We start from the raw sequence: 21,414 nt of genomic DNA on the forward strand, positions 1-21,414 counted from the left end.
CGTCACTTTCTGATATGAAACAGGCAAAAGAATTGTCATTGTGTTTCGCTCTGTATTGCTGGATTTCTGTCACTCCTGTTTCCATCATTGGATTTCACAATTTCCTTCCTAAAGAAAGTAACTGAAATCAGAGTGCCCTACATTTGGTGGGAACACTGTGTAGGAAACCCTGCTGTCTGCTCCCAGCCACTGCACAACTGAGCCCAGCTCTGGAGTCACCGACCTATCAGACAACGGGTGTTCCCACCTCCAGAAACAAGACTGGAGGCTGGTGGCTAGTAGTGTCTAGACACTGTCTGGGTGCTGCATCTGATCGGGAACAAAGGGCGCATGACGTCCTTTATGCCGTCTGTCTCTTTAGGTGCTGAAATTGCCATCCTACCACAAGAAAAAGGCATTACAGTTCCGGCCTGATTGGCAAAGCAAGCTGGGATGCCCCAAAACATGCTGAGTGCAGGGACAGGCCCCCAGAGTGTGCCCCTAGAATGAGATGCGCATGCCAGAAAAATTCTCCCCTGAGGCAGTTTCCTGCTTCCTGCCAGATAAGAGATGAGGGACCTGGACCCAAGTGGAGAGGCGGTGTAGTCGAGTGGGTGGGATGAAGATCTTGGCACCAGATGGCCTAGGTTTTCATCTCCTCTGCCACTTCCTGTATAACTTCAGGCAATTTTCTTTAATTTGTGCTTCAATTTCAACATCTGTAAAATGAGGCTAATAGGAGTACTTCATATTGAAGTAAAATACTTCATACAGCAGTTGTGAGGATTAAATGTTAACCTATATAGTACACTCGGAGAAGCATCTGGCACATAGTAAACTCAGAAAAAGTTAGCTGTGGGTGTTAATTCTGGGAGAGAGTAATCTAGAAGTGCCTCCACACATGCCCACCAATGCAGCCCTGGGCAAGGAGGCTTCTCTGCGCAGGAGCTGGCAGCAAGCAACTTCCCCTCTTACAAAATCCTCTGAGAAAACAGGACTGGGGTTAAGGGGCTAGGATTTCTCCCAGGGCTCCTGAGAGCATGGATGCCCCATCGCCAGGATTCAGCATGAGCCAGGACCACGTCCCCTCTTCTAAGTCAAGTTAACTTTGGGTGATTCCATTTTAACTAGCACTTTCATGCGTGCCATTTGCTCCTGGTCACAGTGGTGTACATGGTGTATAATTATTCCCATTTTCAAATGGGGAGACTCAGAGCAGTGAAGTGACTTTCCTATTTTCACAGATCTTGTAGTAAATAAGCTGGGATGCAAACCCATTCTTCGGCCTCCAAATCAACACCCCGCCCTTGTGCATGTGTTATGTTGTCGCTCATACCTGTCTTTCTCTGTATCTCCATCTTTGTGTTTTCTCTCTAATGTCCATTTGGCTGTCTTTTTCCTCCTGTTATCTTCTCTGATTTTCATTTCTCCTATCCCTCTCTTCCCAGTTCAGACCTCAGATTCCCCCACAATCCATATAAAAACCAGAAGCAGCCCAGGTCACAAACCTGATGGGGACTGAGGTCTGCATGCAGAAAGACAAGGCAGCTTTGTCATTCCAGGACTAAGAGCAGCAGGGTTCCACATCACAGGACAGAGAGAGGCAAGCACAGCCAGGAGCAGCCCCTCAGCCATGCTGCCTTCTTTTCCATTTCCCTCCTACCCTCATGACGGTCCTCTGCTCTGATCGTTCTCTTGGAGCCCATGCTCATCTAAGAGGATGGAGGCCGTGGGGACACTCTGAAGGGGAGGGGCAGAGCAGCAGTTCTGGCAGCTGAAGAAGCGAAGCCCCATGTGGTTTCCTTCACCAAGAGAATCGTGTGTGTTTAGAAGAGGGAAACCAGGCCGCTGCATCTCAGAGCCTCTGAAATGGCAGTCCAAGCGAGGAAGCGCATCTTTTTCCTCCCCACAGTGATGACCAACTGATGTCAATTGGGCAGAGAAAGGGCGCCACCTCCTGACCACACTCAAGTTCGTGGCCGATACAGGCAGTTCAGGGCATGAGTCACACCTGAATTTGCAGCTTTAGCACAATCCTCAGTGCCTCAAGTCACCCACAGCCTCTTCTAGCCTTTAGAAACGAGCAGACTCCATTGAGCCATGGAAAAATGACCCTACCCCTACTCATCAGTTAGGGTCAGCAAGATTATTTCCCTCGTCAGCATGGCCATGTTTAGCGAGACAATTGTCTAAATTCTGTATTGAATTTGCCTCTTTTTTTAATAACAAGGAAAGGGGAGAGGAAACGGTTGGTATTAGTGAGAAGGTGAAAAGTCTCATAAATTTAGGACAATGGAGGCAAAGGTGAATCATTAGCTTTGACTGGCCACCCAGTATGAGCCAGCCAGCCAAGTCTGTGTTCAGGCATGAAGGAAAAAGTGAAATTAAACCCAACCTGAGGTGCTAGAAATAGAGCAAGGTTAAGTCTATAAGTAACGTGCAATTAGGGATTATATAATTTGATCAGACTACCATTGATAACATGTAAATCCATTATTCGGCCTTCAGACATTCTGCTTCTACATATTTTCAAAAATATATTGTAACAAAACCAAAGGTGGCAGCATTCTCCTGGCCCACAGGACAGACCATGTGGTGAACACTGTTTCTCCAGTGCAGGGGCCATGTGATCAACCATCAATATCGACACAGAAAGGAGCTAGAGGGACCCTGGTGGGAGAGACAGTGTGGGAACCAACGGCCTGAATGCAAATCCTGGCTCCCCTATTTTAAAATTCTGTGGCTTTAGGAAAGTCAGAATAAATCTCTCTGGTCTTGATCTTTCATCTGTAAAATAGGGTGATGACAATAGCTGCCAAACTCACCTCTCATAGGTGGTATAAGGCTCAAATGAGACAAAGTATAGGAAATTAACATGTATTGACTATGCATGTGCTGTGGGCTCAGCATTTTATATAACTTGTCTCCTTTAATCACATGAGGAATATATTATAACCTGCAGTTTATAAATGAGGACATTTGTAGAAGTAAATTTTCCAAAGGTCCCACAGGTTGTAAGTAGCAGTTGGAATTCAAATTTAGGAGCACCTGACTTTGCAATACAATACTTTATAAACCATGAAGCACTAAGCAAAGGTAAGGACAGTTTTTATCTAGGAAATTTGTGGACAATGACTTATATGAGAGAGAAGTTAGGACTCTTCAGTCTGTGAAATGTCTGGGCCCATTTTCCTGCTTCTCTTGCTCTTTGTCCCAGACCTCAGATTATTTCTCCACCCAAAACCTGGGAAGTTCCAGCATGAGCCATCTTTATGTCTCTGTACCTTAAAGTGGAGGGGACCTTCTCATGGGACTACTGGCCTTTCTAGCTTCTCTCTAGTGGCCAAATAAACGATTCTTGTCTGAGAGAAGTTGCAACATCAGGGGGCTCCACTGGAGCCTTCCTGTTGATATCATGGACCACAGTGACCATTCGTTCCTCAAAGCCCCCTTTGCCCCCTTCAGAGATAGAAATCCCAGATGGGACAGACTGGTAGCCAGCCCCAGTGTAGGACTCTATATGTTCTATTATGCATGCCTACCAATTTCTCAGAGGCCCCAATTCCATACCAGGGCCACAGTTGCCCTTTTCCATCTCTGTCTGCTAGTCCAAGGTATCTCAAACCCAATCCATCTAAAACCAGACAGACTCCAGTCTTCCCTTTCTCAATACCATGTGTCAGTCAATAGTATAATCTTCCACCCAGATGCCAAAAACAAGTCCACGGCGTCTAGCACATAGTAGGAACTTGATAAACTTTTTAAGAGCTCATGCACTGAACAAATACTGAGTGAGTGTAATCAGTAAGTCAGGTACTCTGCTTGGATCTGGATACTGCAGTGAACAAGGCAGATGAAAGACAGAGATAGATGAGGGGTAAGTAGATAATGTAACCAGATGTAGTGATGAGTACTAATAAGAAAGCTGAGCAGGACAAGGAGAGAGCAGTGATGAAGGATGAAGTGGAGGAAGGGGCCTGAGTTAGAATGCTCAGTATAGGCATCTCTAGGGACCTGACATTCAAGCCCAAATCAGATTGAAGTGAGGGCATGAGACATGCTGATATCCGGAAGGAAAGTATTTCAGGCAGAGTGGGTAGCAGATACCCAGGTCCTGAGGCAGTACCAAACTTGGGAATTTGAGTCTGAGCAAGACAGCCAAGGTCACTAGATCTAAATGAGCTAGAAGGAAGGTTGTAAAAGAGGAAGTTGGAAAGAGAGACCGAGACCGAGTAGGGCCCTTTGGAGCCTGAAGGCCATGGGGAGGAATAAGATGGGAAGTCTCTGAAGGCTTTTTGATCAGGAAGTGAAATGGTCTGACATTTTTATTTTAAAATACAATGCCTAGTCTTCTATAACTTACATGTACTCATAACTTACATAAATGTTCATACAGTATAGATTTTAGTATGTTATTATTGTCTATTGCTATGATGCTACATAATAAAATAACCACAAAACCCCAATCTCTCACACATCTGGGGTGACTACCTAAGTGGCTCAACTCACTTACATATCTGGGGATCAGTTGGCTGTCAGTTTATCCAGGCTAGCCTTAACTGCCTCACCTCTCTCCCATCCTCTGACAGGCTAGAGCTAGAAGCTCTAAACCTCTTTTGAGCCTTAAATCTCCTGGTCTACATCTCTTATCTGCACTACTGCAGGAGTGGAGTGAGATCTTAGCATGAGCTGAAAGATCACTCTATTTTGGCCTTGGCCAGACGTGCTGAGGACTGCTCAGATTCAGGTACATTTTGAAGACAGAGCTGACAGAACTTAAGGGAGTATGAGGGACAGGTAAGAAACAAGGAGACTCTTAGGCTTTTTTGTCTGAACAATTAGGAGCGTTATTATCAGGATGAAGAAGACTGGGGAGAAGCAGGTTGATGGGGACAAGACAAGAGTAGAGTTTTGGACATAAAATATGAGATCTCAGTGGAGATGTTCAGCAGGCATTTGGATATGAGAGTGTTAAGTTCAGGATGAAAGTTTAAGACCAGAGAAACAACTTCTGGAGTTATTTGCATATAAGGGTATTTAAAACCATGAGAATGGATGAGACCACCTTAAGTTGTGATGTATCAAGAGAAAAGAAGACAAATAGGCTGACTGATTAATTGTATTCTTTTCCTTTACCCCTGCATCCAACAGACACCTTCCTGTTTAATAGGGTCCTCCTGTCCATCTTTACAACTGTTATCTTAGTAAAATATCTTCATTCTTTACCTAGACCATTGCAGTTGCTATCAGCTGGTCTCACCACCACCAATATCACTTCATTAGCTCATTCTCTATACAGTTAGCAGGTGAATCTTTGTAAAACAAACCTGTCTTTGCCACTCACACTTAAACACCTTGATACCAACTCTATAATGAACGGATTATACATCACCTGAACCCAGTGACTAAAGTTAATGTCACTTACCATGGAAGAACTAATGGTTCAACAGGAAGCACACAATGTCACCTGGGAAGTCTTCCTGCCAAAAGAAAGCCTGAATCTGAACAATCCTCTAGCTGTAGCTACTAGTTCATAGGAAATTCGGGGATTAGAGAAACTTGTTTAGGAGAACCACAGGGGTGCAATTAGCCAAATCTAAACTTTGGGAGTTCTGCAGGACAAACAATCCAGTTTCCTAACAAGTTTTTTTAATTTAAAAAAATATATTTTTAAGTTGGAGAGTAGCTGGGTAAAGAACTAATATAGATTGAGACATAAAAGACAAGTCATCTATATAATGCATGTGGATTGTGCTTGGATTCTAATCTATACAAACCAACTATAAAAAGGACATTTTTCAGACAATCAAGGAAAATTGTACATAGACCCAATTTTAAATGATATTAAGGAATTTTTGTTTATTTGGGGGTGTATAAAAATGATCTTATAATTATATTTTTAAAAAGTAGTTGTCTGGTGTATGTTTGTGGTTATATATTTTAAACAAATTATACTGAGGTATCTATGGGTAGTGGATTTGCTTCAAGAATACCCCAACAATTAAAGTAAAGGTGAGGGAACCAATGAAACAAAAATGGAAGAAAGTTGCTCATTAAAGCTGGGCTATGGGTATGTAAGGCTTCATTATACTAATTTCTCTGCTTTTATGTGTGTACTATTTTTTAATGCATTTTATTATCATTAATCTACAATTACATGAAGAACATTATAGTTACTAGACTCCCCCCTTCACCAAGTCCCCACCCCCACAAACTCCATTACAGTCACTGTCCATCAGCGTAGTAAGATGCTCTAGACTCACTACTTGTCTTCTCTGTGTTGCACAGCCCTCCCTGTGCCCCCCCCCCACATTATACATGATAATCGTAAGGCCCCCTTTCTTTTTCCCTGCCCTCATCCCTCCCTTACCCCATCCTCCCCAGTCCCTTCACCTTTGGTAACTGTTAGTCCATTCTTGGGTTCTGTGATTCTTCTGCTGTTTTATTCCTTCAGTTTTTCTTTGTTCTTATACTCCACATATGAGTGAAATCATTTGGTATTTGTCTTTCTCTGCCTGGCTTATTTCACTGAGCATAATACCCTCTAGCTCCATCCATGTTGTTGCAAATGGTAGGATCTGTTTTTTTCTTATGGCTGAATAATATTCCATTGTGTATATGTACCACATCTTCTTTATCCATTCATCTACTGATGGACATTTATGTTGCTTCCATTTCTTGGCTATTGTAAATAGTGCTGCGATAAACATAGGAGTGCACCTGTCTTTTTCAAACTGGAGTGCTGCATTCTTAGGGTAAATTCCTAGAAGTGGAACTCATGGGTCAAATGGAATTTCTATTTTGAGCTTTTTGAGGGACCTCCATACTGCTTTCCACAATGGTTGAACTAATTTGCATTCCCACCAGCAGTGTAGGAGGGTTCCCCTGTCTCTGCAACCTCACCAACATTTGTCGTTGTTTGTCTTTTGGATGGTGGTGATCCTTACTGGTGTGAGGTGATATCTCATTGTGGTTTTAATTTGCATTTCTCTGATGACAAGCGATGTGGAGCGTCTTTTCATGTGTCTGTTGGCCATCTGAATTTCTTCTCTGGAGAACTGTCTATTCAGTTTCTCTGCCCATTTTTTAATTGGAACATTTGCTTTTTGTTTGTTGAGGTGCGTGAGTTCTTTATATATTTTGGATGTCAACCCTTTATCAGATCTGTCATTTATGAATATATTCTCCCATACTGTAGGGTACATTTTCTATTGATGGTGTCCTTTGCTGTACAAAAGCTTTTCAGCTTGATATAGTCCCAATTGTTCATTTTTGCTTTTGTTTCCCTTGCCCAGGGAGATATGTTCATGAAGAAGTCACTCATTTTATGTCCAAGAGATTTTTGCCTATGTTTTTTTCTAAGAGTTTTATGGTTTCATGACTTACATTGATCCATTTCAAATTTACTTTTGTGTATGGGGTTAGACAGTGATCCAGTTTCATTCTCTTACATGTAGCTGTTCAGTTTTGCCAGCACCATCTGTTGAAGAGACTGTCATTTCCCCATTGTATGGCCATGGCTCCTTTATCATATATTACTTGACCATAAATGTTTGGGTTAATATCTGGGGTCTCTATTCTGTTCCACTGGTCTGTGGCTCTGTTCTTGTGCCAGTACCAAACTGTCTTGATTACTGTGGCTTTGTAGTAGAGTTTAAAGTTGGGGAGTGAAATCCCCCCTACTTTATTCTTCCTTCTCAGGATTGCTTTGGCTACTTGGGGTCTTTGGTGTTTCCATATGAATTTTTGAACTATTTGTTCTAGCTCATTGAAGAATGTTGTTGGTAATTTGATAGGGATTGCATCAAATCTGTATATTGCTTTGGGTAGGATGGCCATTTTGATGATATTAATTCTTCCTAGCCAAGAGCATGGGATGAGTTTCCATTTGTTAGTGTCCTCTTTAAGTTCTCTGAAGAGTGTCTTATAGTTCTCAGGGTATAGGCCTTTCACTTCCTTGGTTAGGTTTATTCCTAAGTATTTTATTCTTTTTAATGCAATTGTAAATGGAATTGTTTTCCTGATTTCTCTTTCTATTAGTTCATTGTTAGTGTATAGGAAAGCCACAGATTTCTGTGTGTTAATTTTGTATCCTGTAACTTTGCTGTATTCCAATATCAGTTCTAGTAGTTTTGGAGTAGAATTTTCAGGATTTTTTATGTACAATATCATGTAATCTGCAAATAGTGACAGTTTGAGTTCTTCTTTACCAATCTAGATTCCTTGTATTTCTTTGTTTTGTCTAATTGCCGTGGCTAGGACCTGCAGTACTATGTTGAATAATAGTGGGGAGAGTGGGCATCCCTGTCTTGTTCCTGATCTTAGAGGAAAAGCTTTCAGCTTTTCACTGTTCTGTATGATGTTGGCTGTGGGTTTATCATATACGGCCTTTATTATGTTGAGGTACCTGCCCTCTATACCCATTTTGTTCAGAGTTTTTATTATGAATGGATGTTGAATTTTGTCGAATGCTTTTTCAGCATCTATGGGGATGATCATGTGTCCTTCTTTTTGTTTATGTGGTGGATGATGTTGATGGACTTTCGGATGTTGTAACATCCTTACATCCCTGGGATGAATCCCACTTGGTCATGGTGTATGACCCTTTTGATGTATTTTTGAATTCGGTTTGCTAATATTTTGTTGAGTATTTTTGCATCTACGTTCATCAGGGATATTGGTCTGTAGTTTTTTTTTTTTTGGTGGGGTCTTTGCCTGGTTTTCATATTAGAGTGATGCAGGCTTCTTAGAATGAGTTTGGGAGTATTCCCTCCTCTTCTATTTTTTGGAAAACTTTAAGGAGAATTATATCTTCTCTGTATGTCTGATAAAATTCCAAGGTATATTCATCTGGCCCAGAGGTTTCGTTCTTGGGTAGTTTTTTGATTACCGCTTCAATTTCTTTGCTGGTAATTGGTTTGTTAAGATTTTGTGTTTCTTCCTTGGTCAGTGTTGGAAGGTTGTATTTTTCTAGGAAGTTGTCCATTTCTTCTAGATTTTCCAGGTTCTTAGCATATAGATTTTCATAGTAGTCTCTAATAATTCTTTGTATTTCTGTTGGGTCCATCGTGATGTTTCCTTTCTCATTTCTGATTCTGTTGATGTGTGTTGATTGTCTTTTTCTCTTAATAAGTCTGGCTAGAGGCTTATCTATTTTGTTTATTTTCTCAAAGAACCAGCTCTTGGTTTCATTGATTTTTTCTATTGTTTTATTCTTCTCAATTTTATTTATTCTCTGATCTTTATTATGTCCCTCCTTCTGCTGACTTTAGGCCTCATTTGTTCTTCTTTTCCCAATTTTGATAATTGTGACGTTAGACTATTCATTTGGGTTTGTTCTTACTTCTTTAAGTATTCCTGGATTGCTATATACTTTCCTCTTAAAACTGCTTTCGCTGCATCCCACAGAAGTTGGGGCTTTATGTTGTTGTTGTCATTTACTTCCATATATTTCTAGATCTCCATTTTAATTTGGTCATTGATCCATTGACTATTTAGGAGCGTGTTGTTAAGCCTCCATGTGTTTGTGAGCCTTTTTGCTTTCTTTGTACAATTTATTTCTAGTTTTATATCTTTGTGGTCTGAAAAGTTGGTTGGTAGAATTTCAATGTTTTTGAATTTACTGAGGCTCTTTTTGTGGCCTAGTATGTGGTCTATTCTGGAGAATGTTCTACTTGAGAAGAATGTGTATCCTGTTGCTTTTGGATGTAGAGTTCTATACATTTCTATTAGGTCCATCTGTTCTATTGTGTTATTCAGTACCTCTGTGTCCTTACTTATTTACTGTCTGGTGGATCTGTCCTTTGGAGTGAATGGTATGTTAAAGTCTCCTAAAATGAATGCATTGCATTCTATTTCCTCCTTCAGTTCTGTTAGTATTTGTTTCACATATGCTGGTGCTCCTGTGTTAGGTGCATATATATTTATAATTGTTATATCCTCTTGTTGGACTGAGTGAGCCCTTGATCATTATGTAATGTCCTTCTTTATCTCTTGTTACTTTCTTTGTTTTGAAGTCTATTTTGTCTGATACTAGTACTGCAACACCTGCTTTTTTCTACCTATTGTTTGCATGAAATATCATTTTCCATCCCTTGACTTTTAGTCTGCATGTCTTTGGGTTTAAGGTGAATCTCTTGTAAGCAGCATATAGATGGGTCTTGTTTTTTTATCCATTCAGTGACTCTATGTCTTTTGATTGGTGCATTCAGTCCATTTACATTTAGAGTGATTACTGATAGGTATGTACTTATTGCCATTTCAGGCTTTAGATTCATGGTTACCAAAGATTCCAGTTTACTTTCCTTACTATCTAAGAGTCTAATTTAACTCACTTAATATGCTGTTACAAACACAATCTAAAGGTTCTTTTCTGTTTCTCCTCCTTTTTCTTCCTCCTTCATTCTTTATATATTAGGTATCAAATTCTATACATTTTGTCTATCCCTTGATTGACTTTGAGGATAGTAAATTTAATTATGCATTTGCTTCATAATTAGCTGTTCTACTTTCTTTACTGTGGTTTTATTACCTCTGGTGACAGCTATTCAACCTTAGGAACACTTCCATCTATAGCACTCCCTCCAAAATAGACTGTAGAGATGGTTTGTGGGAGTTAAATTCTCTCAGCTTTTGCTTATCTGGAAATTATTTAATCCCTCCTTTAAATTTCAATGATAATCTCGCCAGATAAAGTAATCTTGGTTCCAGGCCATTCTGCTTCATGGCATTAAATACATCATGCCACTCCCTTCTGGCCTGTAAGGTTTCTGCTGAGAAGTCTGATGTTAGCCTGATGGGCTTTCCTTTGTATGTGATCTTATTTCTCTCTCTGGCTGCTTTTAGCAGTCTGTCCTTATCCTTGATCTTTCCCATTTTAATTACTATGTGTCTTGGTATTGTCTTCCTTGGGTCCCTTGTGTTGGGAGATCTGTGGATCTCCATGGCCTGAGAGACTACCTCCTTCCCCAGATTGGGGAAGTTTTCAGCAACTACCTCCTCAAAGACACTTTCTATCCCTTTCTCTCTCTCTTCTTCTTCTGATATCCCTATAATGCGAATATTGTTCCGCTTGGATTGGTCACACAGTTCTCTCAATATTCTTTCATTCTTAGAGATCCTTTTTTCTCTCTGTGCCTCAGCTTCTTTGTATTCCTCTTCTCTAGTTTCTATTTCATTTATTGTCTCCTCCACCGTATCCAACCTGCTTTTAATACCATCCATCGTGCTCTTCAACGATTGGATCTCCGACCTGAATTCATTCCTGAGTTCTGGGATATCTTTCCGTACCTCCATTAGAATGTTGATGATTTTTATTTTGAACTCCCTTTCAGGAAGAGTCACAAGGTCCATATCATTTAAATCTTTCTCGGGAGTTATATTAATAATTTTACTCTGCACAAGGTTCCTTTGGCGTTTCATGTTTGTATATGGCGCCCTCTAGTGTCCAGAAGTTCTACTCTGGAGCTGCTCAGCCCCTGAAGCAATGTCGGGGGTTACAGGGGAGCGGTACTGGTGCCTGGGGGTAGGAAAGAGCTGTTCCCCACCTACCGGCTGCTGTGCTTGTCTCCACTGCCTGAGCCAGTGGGCCAGTCACACAGGTATGTTTCTGTCTCAGAGCAGCTGGATATGGATCCCTGCTTTCCACAAGCAGCCTGAATCCCGGTCTCCTCAGGAACTCTGTCTGTATTAACTTTCCAACCCGATAGTCATGCGAGTCTCATGAAAGCACCATGAAGTGTAGGTTTGTGCTCCCAGTGCAGATCTCCGGAGCTAGGTATTCAGCAGTCCCAAGCCTTCCACTCCCTCCCTGCTCCATTTCTCTTCCTCCCGCCAGTGAGCTGGGGTGGGGGAAGGGCTCGGGTCTCACGGAGCCACAGCTCTGGTACGTTACCCCACCCGGTGAGGTCTGCTCTTTTCTCCAGGTGTGTGCAGTCTGATGTGTCCTCTTTCCTGTTGCTCTCTCAGGATTAGTTGTGCCAATTAAATTTTCTAATTGTATCCAGTTTTAGGAGGAAACCTCTGTCTCTCCTCTCACTCTGCCATCTTTAATCCAATCTCCTGTTTACTATTTTTCATTATAAAAAGTAAAAGAAGAAAGTCTTGACACATGTAGCAAGCCAAGCATTAAGCTGACTCTATGTATCTTCATTCCATTCTTCTCTCTCTTACCCTTGTGACAAGTCATGTGCCAGGTACACCAAAACCCATGGCTACCTAATAAAATATATTCACAATTTACTAACATAGATTTTATCAAGATGTTAACTAATATCAATTTCAGTTTCCTTAAAGTCACAAATAGACAAATAGTCAAAATGTCTTAGACAAACACCAGTGTACTGCTAACAATGCAGCCTTTATTTTGTTTTGCTAGCAGAGAGATTTCCAAGAGACCTGCTCTGCCCTCACCCTCACAGCTCACATCAAACATCATGAGGAACCTAACTGCCCACCCAGCACGCACTCCACCAGAGTGGACAGTCACTAAGCAAATGTAAACTTCCTCCGGGAACCTCCCATTTCTCTGCCTCCTCCAATCCCCAAGTCAACAGTAACAAAATGGAGAGAATTCAACCTCCAAACCTCCAAAGAGCTTGGCCTTCTCAGCCCAGAACCTGCAGACCACCGAGCAGTGGGGCCAAAGCCGCCAAAGCTGTGTTTCTGGGCCTTTCCTGAGAGCTCCCATGTGCAAAGGCCTCCAATAGGATGCCTCAGTGTCTTGCAGGATCTAAGGCCCTGACAGAAGCAGGAATCATTATTATGGCCACTCTCTCCAGCCCATTACTGGCCCAGGCATTCTCACAGCTCTTAGCAAAAACTACCTCTCCACTGTGATGAAGATGGAAATAGCCGCCACATAATAAACAAACAAAAACAAACTGAGGAAGACATCATTCAGGGAGAAAATCAAGAGTGGTTTTATTGTAACATATAGCCAATTAAAGTATGAGATCATGACATAATTCAACTCAACAAATGCACATTGAACTGTGCATTGAACTGATGCTCCCCCAGTACCACAAAGATGAAGAAGTCCAGCTCCTTGTCCCTAAGGTACTCACAGTTTGGGAAAAGAAGGGCGAACATGACACAGTGTATAAGGTGCTACCTTCAGCCTGTGAGCAGAATGCTATTTTGTTGAAGAGGAAAGGAAGTGATTAATTGTGTCTAGGAAGAAGCTGCTCAGAGGTGACATGTATGTGTGCACTGATTATCCCCATGGAAAAACACATTTCTGTGCAGTGACAAGGGCATAAAGGGAATTCTGGGAAATAAATTATCCAGTTCTAGGTTCCTTGTATTCTTGCTTGTCTTGAGGGCATAATAAAACAAATCTTCCTTTAACGCAGGGGAACATAAAGGCCTTAGATCAAGTAGCAAAGGGAGCCTGGGTGAGGCAGTTTAGAGGGTTTCATGCGGCCTCTGCCCACTTTGGAAAAACAGGTCAAGGCTTGAACTTCCACGGAGGAAACAGACTTGACTGAGTTACTCTTACAAGTGGAGGCTCTGGAGATAGATTTGCTGCTCCCCTTGTACGCCGACCCTGCCATTTATCAGCTATGAGACCTCGGCCAAGTCACTTAACCTCTGTGAGCCTCAGCTTCCTCACTGTAAAATGGAGATAATGATTTTTGTTGAAAGGATTAAATTAAATAATATTGCAACGTTTCTCAAATGGGGATCCACAATTACATGTTCTGAGTCTTAGGAATTTTCTCAAATTACATTTTTTAATATGAGTTTTCAATTGGTTGGCAGGCTTAAAATTCTAATATTAATGCATTTCACCTTATCTGGCTGACTGCCTCATAGGCATCCTGCTGGAAGATTTCAGTATCAAAATTTTCAATGCCATTTGCATGAGTGTTAGCACCAGTGACTACTTTTCAGTGACCTTAGGCTGGTAAAGAAAAGAGAGAGAGAGAGAGAGAGAGAGAAAGAAAGACTGACTTATATGTAAATACTACTTTGAGTTAAAGATAGGGCAAATGATGTCACAATCACACTGTACAAATGGAAGCTTCAGGGTAGTCCCGAGATTAAATAGGGAAATTAGTGGGAGAATTGAGTCATCACTCAACCTCAAGGAGCAGTAATATGACACAGGAAACTGCACACAGGAACCCCACTACAGTTCACAGTATGAACAGCTATTTAGTTTCAACAAACATCATCATCTGTCTCATGAAATAAATGATGTTGATTTGAATTGTTTTGTGTCATACTTTTACTTGCATTTAACTTATAAATTTCTATTTGTTTTACAGTTTAAACACTGTAAACATACAAAGCAGGGACCTAGTTGTCTATCAATACATACTTAAGGAACAAAATGATAAAAACAACTTAAATAAACTCTAGGAGCCCATGAAAGAATAGACTATTCTTCCTATAAAAGAAGGCCTTCTATTAGTCAGATTGTTAATGCATAAGATAAGCCATGTAAAGTCTTCAGCATAGTGTAAAGGAATGGTAATTGTTATTAAATCTGAAAGAGGATACTGGGGCACCTATTCCAGGTAAGATGGAATAAGCACACTTCACCCTGATTCTCCCACTGAATGCAGGTATAAATCTTGGACAGAATGCATAGAGCAGCTATTTGAGTACTCTCAAAAGTAAATGGGAGTTTTACCAGTTTTTCCATTTGGTATTCCCCAGCCTGAACTCGGTGCAGCCCAAAACCCAGAAGGGGCACCGGGGCACAGAGAATGAGTTCCAGGACAAGCCTCTAGCACTGGCTTAGGGATCAAGAAAGGGAACTCCTAATACTCAGGGACAGTGCAGAAATCCCTGAATATTTTTTTTTCTTTTTTACCTCCGTTCTCTCATAGTCTGGCCCCTACACAATTCTGTGTGAGCAACAAAACCCCACAGAAACCAAACTGAAGAGAAGGAGGAACTGTCCTCTATGATTGGTGAAGCTTTGGTCCCAAGAGAATAGTGTGAACCTCCACTGCTTTTTCCCTCCTGGCTCCAGACACAGCTGTGAAAGTGGATGGCAAAATAGAGTAAATAAAGCCCTAGATTCCTGACTGGAGGACAGAAAATGGTGCCCCAGGGTCCCAGAAAGTATGGAGAAGGAGGAGCTTAGGAAAGTGCTCCCATAAAGTTGATTATGAATTTCCAGGATTGTCTTCAAGCTCTGCATGAATGGAGTTGGCCCCAATTAGTTTATGAAAAACTTTGCACTGAACTAAAAGACCACTACCCAGGTCCCACACTAGCCACAGGGTAGCACACACAAAGAAGAGACTTAAGTAGCACACAAAAGATTTAAAAGCCAAAACGGCATGGGAACCATAGCCCACTGAACATGACCTGATAGATCAATTACCTACTAAAACAAATATATCAATATTCTCCATAAGACTTAAGAAAGACCCAGAGTCTCATAAGAAAATATTCAAAACATTCAAGATACAATCCAAAATTATCAGACACATGAAGAACCAGAACATTTTCAATTTATATGGGAAAAGACAATCAACAGTTGTCACCACCTAGATGACACGAATGTTGAGATTACCTGATGAAGACTTTAAAGCAGTTGTTGTAAAAATGCTCCAACAAATTATCATTAATACACTGGAAATAAGTTGTGCAAAAAAATGGAAGACATTAAGAAGGACAAGTGGAAAGTCTAGAAATGAAAAATATGGAATGGGCTCAAAACAGAATAGAGATGACAGAAGAATCAACCAACTGTAAGATAGATGAATAAAATTTTCCCAAATAAATAAAATGAAAAAAAATGAACAGAGTCTTAGGAATCTGTGGTACATTAACTGCAAGTCTAATATTTGTGTTATTGACTGTAAGTAGGTTGTGAAAAGTTAAGATGCATATTGTAATTCCTAGAGCAACCACTAAAAAAAGTACAGAGATATACTCAAAAAATAAAGAAATTAAAATGAAATGCTAAAAATTATTTAAATAGTCTAAAAAAGGCAGGAAAGGGGAATTAGAGGAACACAAACGAGGGTACAAACAGAAAACAAATAATAAAATAGTAGACCTAAATCAAAATTTATCAATAACTCCATTAAGTGAAAATGATCGAAACACATCAATTAAAAGACAGCTATCAGAATAGATTTAAAATCAATGACCCAAATACATGATGTCTACAAGAAACTCACTTCAAACATAATGATACAAAAATAAAAATAGGAAAAAAGGTATACCATACAAACACTAAACAAAAGAAAGTCATGACTATGTTAATAGCAGATAAAAAGATTTCAGAAATTTAAAAATTACCAGGAGTCAATTCACCAAGAACTATCAATCCTAAACACGTACATAACATCAAAGTTTTGAAACACGTGAAGTAAAACATTAGAACTGAAAGGACAAATAGGCAAGCCTATAATTACAGCTAGAGACTGGAACACTTTAATGATAAATAGAACTAGTAAACATAAATCAGCAAGAATATAGAAGAAAGAAACAACACCATCAAATAACTGTATCTAATTGACATTTATAAGCACTCCACCCAACAGAAAAATACACATTTCTTCTCAATAGAACATTCCACCCAAGAATAGCAGAATATACATTCTTGGAACATTCACAAAGATAAACTTGTTAAACTTTGATAAGTTTAAAAGAATTGAAACCAAACAAAGAATATTGTCTGACCATAATGGAATTAAACTAGATCAGTAACAGAAAGATAAAAGGAAAATCTCCACTTGGAAATTAAACAACACACTTCCAAATAACCCATGGGTCAAAGAGGAATCTCAAGGGAAATTAAGAAATATCTTAACTGAAAAATGAAAGTACAGTATATCAAAATTTGTGAGATGGAGCTAAGGCAGTACTTCTAGAGAAATATATAGCATTAAATGTTTATATTAGAATATAATCAAGCTCTCATGTCAATAATCTAAGTTTCCACAGTAAGAAACTTTAAAAAAAGAAAAAATAAAGAACAAGCAAAAGAAAGGAAGTAATACAGATAGCAGAAATTGAAAATGAAAACAAAAACAAATAAAGGAAAGCAATAAAAACCAAAAGCTTTCTATACAAAAAGATCAATAAAATTGAAAACTTCTAGAAAGACTGACAAAAAAAAAGAGATACAAAATCAGTATTAGGAGTGCAGGAGGTGCTATCACTACAAACCCCACAGACATAATAAGGATAGAAAATAAATACTATGAACAATTCTGCACACAAATTCAAAAATTTAGATGAAATGTGTCAATCTTCAAAAATCACAAACTATCCACATTCACCCAAAATGGAATAAATAACCCAAATACTACTATTACTATTAAAGAAATTGCATTTATAGTTTAAAACCTTCCAAAAAATAGTAATCCACAGAACTACTCTATTTCACTGACAAGTTCTACCAAAGAAGAAATAACACCAATTTTGGACAATCTACTTCAAAAAACAGAGGAAGAAGGAGCATTTTGTCTCAATTTATGAAGTTACCATTACCATTACCCTCATACCTCCCACCTTAAAAAAGATAAAGAAAAAAAGGAAAGAAAACTAGAGATCAATATCCCTCATGAAAATAGATGCAGAATCTTCAAAAAACAGTAGCAAATTATTCCAGGAAAATATAGAAAGAATAATATGCCACAAACAAATGGGGTTTATTCTGGAAATTCCAGGATGATTCAATATTTGAAAACCAATCCATGCAAACCACCATACCAAGTCTACAAAAGAAAAACCTTATGATCACATCAACTGATGCAGAAAAACATTTAACAAGATTCAACATCTAATCACTTTTTTTTTAAATCCTAGCAAATTAGGAATTCAAGGAAACTTCCTCAATCTGATAAAGGACATCTATCAAAACCTTACAGTTAACATCATACTTAATGGTAGGAGATTGAATTCTTTCCTCCTAAGATTGGGAAGAAGACAGTTCAACATCATACTGGAAATCACAGTTAACATAACAAGTCAAGAAAAATAAACAAAAGACACACAATTGGAAAGGAAGAAATTATACTCTTTATCCACAAATAACATAATTTTTAAGAGAGAAAATCCTAAAGAATAAACAACAAAAGCAAAAGAAATTCTTAGACATAGTAAGTTTTGCAAGGTCATAGGCTACCAGGTTAGCACACAAAAATCAATCATATTTTTATTAAAAATACATACCATTTACAGTAGTTCAAAAATGAAATACTTATAAATAAATACTCAAAAAATAAATTTAACAAAATATGCACAGGATCTGTATGTTGAGAACTACAAAATGATGAAGAAAGAATTCAAATTTGGCCTAAATAAAGGGTGAGATATGAACTGGAAAAGTCAATGTAGTAAAGTTGCCTGTTTTTTCAGACTAATTTATAGATTCAATACAATTTCAACCAAAATCCCAGCAGGATTTGTGTATAGATTTGTGTAGACAAATTCTAAGCTTTACATGGAAAAGCAAAGAAATGACAATGGTTCCATGGACTGAATGTGTTCCCCCCAAATTCATATGTTGAAACTCTAATTCTCAGTGGAATGGTATTAGGAGAAAGAACCTTTGGGAGATAATTATATCATGAGGGTGGAACCCCCCCCAATGAGATTAGTGCCCTTGTAAGAAGAGGAAGCAGAGAGCTTGTTTCCTCTTTCTCTCCACCATGTGAGGATAGAGTGAGAAGGCACCATTTATGAACCAGGAGGAGGGCCCTCACTAAAGCCCAACCAGGACGACACCCTGATCCTGGACTTCCAGCCTCCAGAACTGAGAAGCAAATGTTTGTTGTTTAAGCCATCTACTCTATGGTGTTCTGTTATAGCAGCCCAAACTGATAAAGACAAGTAGCTAAAACAATTTTGGAAAACGGAGAATAATATTGGAGAAACCACACTATCTGATTTTAATACTCACTATAAAACTATAGCTGTCAACACATGGTATTAGCAAAGACACAGTACACATACCTATCAATGAAACAGAATAGAGACCAGAAGCAGACCCACACAAATATGGCAAACTGGTTTTTGACAAAGGTGCAAAAGCTATTCAATGGAGAAAGGATAGTCTTTTCAGCAAATGGTGCGGAACAACTGAATGTCCACACCCTAAAAAAATGAACTTCAAATTAAATTTCACACCATACACAAAAGTTCACTCAAATAAATCACAGATATAAATATAAAATGTAAAACTATAAAACTTGTAGAAAAAGACAGGCAGAAATCTTTGACACTTACAGTTAGACAAAACTTTCTTAGATATGACACCAAAGCATAATCCATAAAAGAAAAAGATGAAAATCACTCTTCTTCAAAATTATTTTGGTTTGTAATAGACCCTTAATTTCATTAAGGGAATGAAAAGACAAACTACAAACTGGAGAAAAATATTTTCAAATCACATGAGCAACAAAGGACTTACATCCAGAATATATAAAGAATTCTCAAAACTCAACAGTAAGAAAACACACAATTTCAAAATTGACAAATGCCCATAATAAACACTCCACAAAAGGACATATGATATCCAAAAAATGTACATTATTAACCATTAGGAAAAAACAAATTAAAATCACAGTTACTTAACACTACACACTTATTAAATGGGTAAAATAAAATTAAAAAGTACTGAAAATAGCAAATACTGAAGAAAATGTGGACTGAATAGAACTCTCTGAATTTGCTGGTAGGAATGCAAAATAGTATAGCTGTACCAGAAAACAGTTTGGCACTTTCTTATAAAGTTAAACATATGCTTATCATACTAGCAATTCCACTTCTGATTATTTGCCCTAGAGAAATGAAAACTTATGTTCATACGAAAACCTCAACACAAATGTTTATAGTGGCTTTATTCATAATTAACAAAAACTGAAAACAACATGTCCTTCAGTAGGTAAATGTTTAAACACACTGTGGTATAGCCACATAGATATGTGGTAGAATACCACTCAGCAAAAAAATAAACAGATTTTAAATCACACAATAACTTGAATGAATCTAAGGCATTATGCTAACGTGGAAAAAGCCAGTTTCAGAAGGTTACATACCATATAACTCCATTTATACTGCCAAACCTATAGTGATGGAAAATAGACAAGGGAGTAGCAGAGGTTAGAGGTGAGGCAAGAATGTGACTAGAAAGTGCTAGCACACAAAAACACTGTTCTGATTGTGGTGGTGGTTACATAAATCTGAATGTGTGTTAAAATTAATAGCACTATACACAAAAACATCAATTTTACTATATAATAATTTTTAAATCAAATTTTAAAAAGGAATATCTACCTATGAGACAGACAAGCTATAACAACTCAAAGCCAAGAATACATTACCTCTCAGTTCCTTCCCTTATTCTTGCTAATAGCTTGCAAGGTTCTCTCAGGTTGTGGGTTACCATGACACTTGAGCTTCAGGGTTCAGAAGCCATGCTGGGGCAGATACATGCCCCATTAGAGAATTCATCAATTGAGGTCTCAAGAATTTCAGTCAATCAATCAACTGGAAGATGATTCTTAGCATTAGAAAAGGATTCTTCACTTACCAGAAGCTTCCTTTGCAAAAGGGAACTATCCGGTCCCCTTGAGTCTGTACAGATTGCAGACCTAATGGCAAAGAAATAGAAAACTAAAACAATGGGATCCACTGCTTACTGAACTCAAACTAAAATGATGCCCTATTCAGTTCTAAAATTAGTAGGTAAAGCAATGAGAAAAGTAGATGAAATTTAACCATATATGAGGTACACACAAATTTTAAAATCCTTTCATTGCCTGCAAGATGTATTCAATAGGTGTTTGATTCAGCAGAAAGCACATCCCTAATGGGATGAGAATCATCCCACTATGACCTTAATTGCCTTCTCCCCAAAACAGAAAGAAAAGTGAAGTGATTCCACTCCTCTGCTCGTTTTCCCAGACTCTCTCATTCATTATACCCAGGGAACACATTTCAAACCTACTGTCAAGTCGTTGCAGAGAGACTAGAGAAATTTTCAGGTCTCTGTCTAGGAGACTCTGACTGTCTCATTTGATTATCTCATCAAACCATGAATTAGGTACTTGTGTCATTTTGAAATAATTTCAGCTGCACAAACAGAGTAATCAATTCACAATGGCATGAACCAACAAGGATCCATTTCTTTCACAGGAAATATGGTCCGTTAATGGCTTTGTTTTAGCTGCCCCATGATGGCGGGACCCTGGAGAGATGTCCCCACATTCTCTTCATCTCTTGGCAATAAAATGGCTGCCAAAACTATCGTATTACTCAATAAATTTCCACTATACAAGACAGGGCAACATGAGGAGGGAGGTTCTTCCCACCCACCTACTTCATGTCAAGGCGACAGGTGTCAGACAGATACTTCTTGTCCACTTTCTCTTATGAGGGAGGGAAAATCTTTCCTGGAGCCATCCCAGAACTGTTCTCTTTTCTTCTTATTGACCAGAACTGACCACATGTTCACTC

The 21,414-nt window shown here is 39.0% G+C and overlaps 1 protein-coding gene across 3 annotated transcripts in view; it reads right to left on the reverse strand.

Annotated features, from left to right (window-relative positions):
• The window catches only part of ADCK1 (aarF domain containing kinase 1), a 209,577-nt gene that overhangs the window by 13,956 nt on the left and 174,207 nt on the right, over positions 1 to 21,414 (reverse strand). For 2 of the 3 annotated variants that reach the window (XR_012133740.1, XR_012133738.1), the window contains one exon: positions 20,489 to 20,549. The exons of the other annotated variant lie outside the window; for it this stretch is intronic. The gene's annotated coding sequence lies outside the window, so the exon portion shown is untranslated. The remainder of the gene's footprint in view (positions 1 to 20,488; positions 20,550 to 21,414) is intronic. 3 annotated transcript variants of the gene reach the window in all.

Source organism: Manis javanica, chromosome 8 (genome assembly GCF_040802235.1).
Source record: "Manis javanica isolate MJ-LG chromosome 8, MJ_LKY, whole genome shotgun sequence".
Lineage (NCBI taxonomy): Eukaryota > Metazoa > Chordata > Mammalia > Pholidota > Manidae > Manis > Manis javanica.